At 68.7% G+C, this 4283-nt stretch overlaps 1 long non-coding RNA gene across 1 annotated transcript; it reads left to right on the top strand.

Moving 5' to 3' along the window:
• The first annotated feature begins 376 nt into the window (after positions 1-376).
• On the top strand, positions 377-1132 carry LOC125909087 (uncharacterized). Its single transcript, XR_007453534.1, has 2 exons — positions 377-517; positions 597-1132. It is a non-coding gene; the product is annotated as an uncharacterized LOC125909087 (long non-coding RNA).
• The last annotated feature ends 3151 nt before the right edge of the window (positions 1133-4283 follow it).

The raw sequence follows: 4283 nt of genomic DNA, 5'->3' as shown, positions 1-4283 counted from the left end.
GGGGGCGAGCCTGCGGTGGTGGGGGGCGGGCCTGCGGTGGTGGGGGGGGCGGGCCTGCGGTGGTGGGGGGCGGGCCTGCGGAGGAGGGGGGCGGGTTTGCGGAGGGGTGGCGGGCCTGCGGAGAAGAGGGGGCGAGCCTGCGGTGGTGGGGGACGGGCCTGCGGAGGTGGGGGGGCGGGTTTGCGGAGGTGGGCGGCACATGGAGGTGACGCCCCCCGGGGTGGCCTGGGGGTGGGGTTGGGGGTGAGCCAGCGGTGGGTGCTATCCCCCGGTGGCCAGAGTGGAGGCCTACGGGTGCACTGCCGTCCCCCCCATCCATCAGGTGAGTGGAACCTGGCATGGCTTTGGGGTCCTTGAAGGCTGTAAGGGAGGGCGGGGTGTGTGGACAACGAGGAAGCCAGGTGGGGGTGTGGGGAGAGGAGCGCAGAAATCTCAGCTCTGTCCCTGTTCTGCACCCAGCATGATGGCCAGCCCTACTGCCACAAGCCCTGCTACGGAATACTCTTTGGACCGAAAGGTGAGAGCCACCAGGAGGGCTGGGATTCTGGTGCCCTCCTCCCCACTCCTCCCTACCGCCTTTGTGCCCTTTTCTGCAGGAGTGAATACCGGAGCCGTGGGCAGCTACATCTATGACAGAGACCCAGAGGGCAAAGCTCAGCCCTAGGGATGCAGCCCGTCCAAGGAGCCAGGGCCTTCTCCTCTGCCGGCCCTGCTCCAGAGCCTACTGCTTGGCCCTATGGGGGAGAGCGGCCAGCCGTCCGGTCCTCCCCCTGCACGTCCAGGGCCCGGGTGTTGTGCGGGAGGAGGCCCGCCTGCCTATCCCCGTTTCTCTCCCCTGCCCGTGGTCCCACACGGCCCCGCGTGTCTCCTGGCCCTCCGTGGGTCTGTCTGAGGTGGGCGTCCCGCTCTCCCCCTCCTACTGCCCCAGGCCTGCCTCACAGTGTTATTTCTGCTCCCCTCGCCGGTGACGCTGCCACGCTCTTCACGGTGTTCCCAGGGCGGACCCAGGGCGTCCCTGCCAGGAGCCCTCTGCCCATCGCCCCCACCGCCTTGCAGTGCTTGCCTGACACCCTTACGCGGCTCACATGTAACTGCTGAGATTGCCGTCAATAAAGGTTTGAGGATTGGGGGACCCTGCCGTGCCTCTGTTGGGGGATGGACGTACGTTGGGACTGTAACCCCTTGTCCCATCCACAGACGGTCCCTACACCCGCGGGCTGGCTTCTGGTGGGAGTGGGGTCCTAGTCCCAAGGCTGGTAGGGGCGGGTGGGGAGGCAGGCAGCTCCATTGTGGACCGTGGTGCCAGCACCGAGGTGGAAAAGGCGGCTGAGACAGGGACCAGAGCAGGCGGAGGTGGGAGCATGGGAAGCATCCTGGGTTTGGGGTCCTGGTCCCCAGAAATGTCAGCAGTGGGCACTAGAGCCAGGAGATGCCTCCATCCGTCAGGGCGGGGTCTGCCTTGGGACAGAGAGCCAAGGGCATGGCACATGGGGGAAAGGGGGCAGGTGATGGGAGGACGGTCCTCTCTAGGAGTGCAGGAGCTGGGGAGTAGGCAGAGGCAAGGTGGGCCTTCAGGACCCAGCCTGGAAGTGCGGTGGCTTGGACGGGGAGGGGGTGTGGTCAGCATCAGTGGGGGCCAAGGGACAGAACGGGGGCAGTCTGAAGGCCAGGGCTTGAGGGCTTGAGTCCCCCTGTTTGGGTGCTCCTTCCCAGCCGGTGTCCCTGTGTCCGGGTTTGCAGTGAGAGTGGAGTCACTCCTGGCCTCCCCAGGCAGCCCAGTCTCTGCCCTTTGAACCTGTCAGGAGCCCTCCCTCCTGTCTTCCTTTTTCTGCCGCTTCTGGACAGCCCAGCAGAGGGCGCGCCTTCTGTTCCACTCCAGGCTCCGGCGGAAACTAGGCCGATCTACCCTGACCTGCCCCTAGCACCGCAGCCCCAGAAGCTTTGCCCTCCTCAAAGCCAGGGCATCTGGGCCCATGTGCCCTGCACCCCAGGACCAGCTCTCTGTGCCTCAACCCTTGGCACAGGGCCCCTCCCCGGCTCTCCCTCCAGTCCACCAGCTCAGACACAGCTGAGCCTGCGTGCATGCCATAGCCATTGTCCTTGGAGCGGCCATGCGTGTCCCTGGGGGTGGATCGGCCGGCTCGGGTTTCTAGCGATGCCAGGCCGTCCCATCGCACTGTGGGCAGCAGTGTCTCCTCTCACCTGGCTAGCCCTGGAATGCAGCCAGAGTGTGCAGGGCAGGTGGCCTGGGGGGGGGGGGGGGGGGGCCCCGGGGGGAGGCCCCCCAGGGGCAGCCAGTGCCCCCCCCCCCCGCCCCCCCAGGGCAGAGCAAGTACCACCGGGGCACTGGTGCAAACTGGGCGGAAGGCCCCCACCTGCCCCAGGCTGTGGCTCCATGGTTGGGGGGACCTTTGGGGGAGAATCCAGACTTTCTGAGCAGCACACGCTCGCCCTGGCTGCGGTGTCGGATGGGAAATTCCTGCCCTCTGCCGGGCGGGGAGCTGCTAAGGGCGCAACTTGGGCCCTCCCTCGGGAGCCTCCAGTGGAAACTATGTGGGGAGGAGAGGGGGTGGGCGGCGCGCCGTTTCCCCAAACCCGGGGCGGAGGGGGCTCTGGGTGGGTGAAAGCCCGCCTGGCAGCGCGGGGGCGAGGGTGCCGGGACCGCCTCGGGGAAGGTCGACTGCGGCCCGCCTTGGGACGCAGCGGCCCCCAGCTCCCGGGGCCGGCCGGGAAAGCGCGTCCCATTTCCTGCGGGCGGAGCAGGACTCGCCGCCTTGTTTGTTTCCAAGGGGTTGCCATGGAAACCGGGCGGTGCCGCTACCACTGGTCTCCGCGCGCGTCGCTAGGCGCGTCGTTGTGACAACGGTGTGACAGCGGTGCCCCCGCGCGGCCGCGGCCTTCTCGATGGCACCGGCTCCAGGAAGCCCCCCAGCAAGTCAGGTGCCTCCTCCGTCGTCCACGGCCCCGGACGCTCCCGCAAGATGCGGGAGAGGCGGCAATGGGCCTGTGTGCCGGGGTGTGCCGCCTTCTCCACTTCCCCTTGCCTGACCTCCACCGCCGCCGCCCCGCCCTCCATTCGGTGCCGGCCAGGGAGGCGGCCCTGAGATGCCATCTGACAGCCTCCTTCCCCGTCCAGAGCCCAGGGCTGCACATGGCGCGGGGGGCCTCCTTCACCATCCTCCTCCCCAGCTGCACCCCACCTCCTGCCAGTCCAGTCTTCCCCGGCTTGGGAAGGCTAGGCCCCTGCAAGGTCGCATGCCTTCCACCCCCTACGTGGGCCAGTGTGGCCCTGGCTGCTGTCACCAGGCAGGCATCCCGGGGTGGGGCCAGGGGCGGGGGGCTGCTCTGCCTGCACCTCCCTCTGTCCCCACTTCGCTGAGGTCCAGACCCTAGGTTCCCATGTCCTGGACGCCCAGCACCTCTCCCTCCAGGCCCCGCCCAGCTTCCCCCCTGGGTCAGTGACCCCCAGCATCAGCCCTAGGCAGCCCTTCCCCTGCTAGAGGCTCCCCTGAGAACCCCACCCAGCCCAGGCCAGCCTCCCTGAATTTCTTAGGACTGGCGGAGGGGGGGACTGACTCCCTCCCATCCCTGGGTCCAAGCAGCAGCTCACTGAGCACCAGCTGTGGCTCCAGGGGCCGAGTGTCAAGAAATCAGCAAGGGCCGATGACCCTGGCTCTGGGCTGCTGGGGGCTGGGCCAGGTGAAGACTGGCGGGGGACCAGGGCAGCCAGGTGTGGACAGCACATTTTCCCAGGGCTTGGCCGCCCTCTGGCAGTGGGGAGGAGGGGCTCGGCCGGCTGCCGGCCCTGAGAGGCTGGAATTTGAGGCGGTTCTGCATGGTCTTTGGCTCCCGGACGTAGATTCTTGGAACAAGGCTCAGCCTTCGGGGGAAGGGAGGGTCACCCCATCTGTGCAGACTGTCGACTCCAGTCGAGGTAGGGCTGACTGAGGGAGCTCAAGGCCACGCGTGCCCCCCATCCTCTCTGCATGCCGCCGCTGCTTCCAGGAGAGGAGGACAGGAGCTGCCCTCTCACCTGGCCTGGGGGGTCCTGGGTGGACGGGAGCCAAGTCCTGGGAAAGTGCAGTGTCTGATCCCTTCTCTTGCCTCGGGGCAAGGAAGGTCCCTCGAAGGCCCAGCAGGCCCACTCTGGGGCAGAACCTCAGAGCAGACGGGGGGGGGGGGGGGGGGGGGGGGGGGGGGGGCCGGGGCGGGGGAAGGGGGGGGGGGGGGGGGCGGGGGGGGGGGCGCCCGCCGGGGGGGGGGGGGGGGGGGGGCCCGGGGGG

This window comes from Panthera uncia (assembly GCF_023721935.1).
Source record: "Panthera uncia isolate 11264 chromosome B3 unlocalized genomic scaffold, Puncia_PCG_1.0 HiC_scaffold_1, whole genome shotgun sequence".
NCBI classification, from domain to species: Eukaryota; Metazoa; Chordata; class Mammalia; order Carnivora; family Felidae; genus Panthera; species Panthera uncia.
This window is presented reverse-complemented; position numbering and strand designations above follow the sequence as displayed.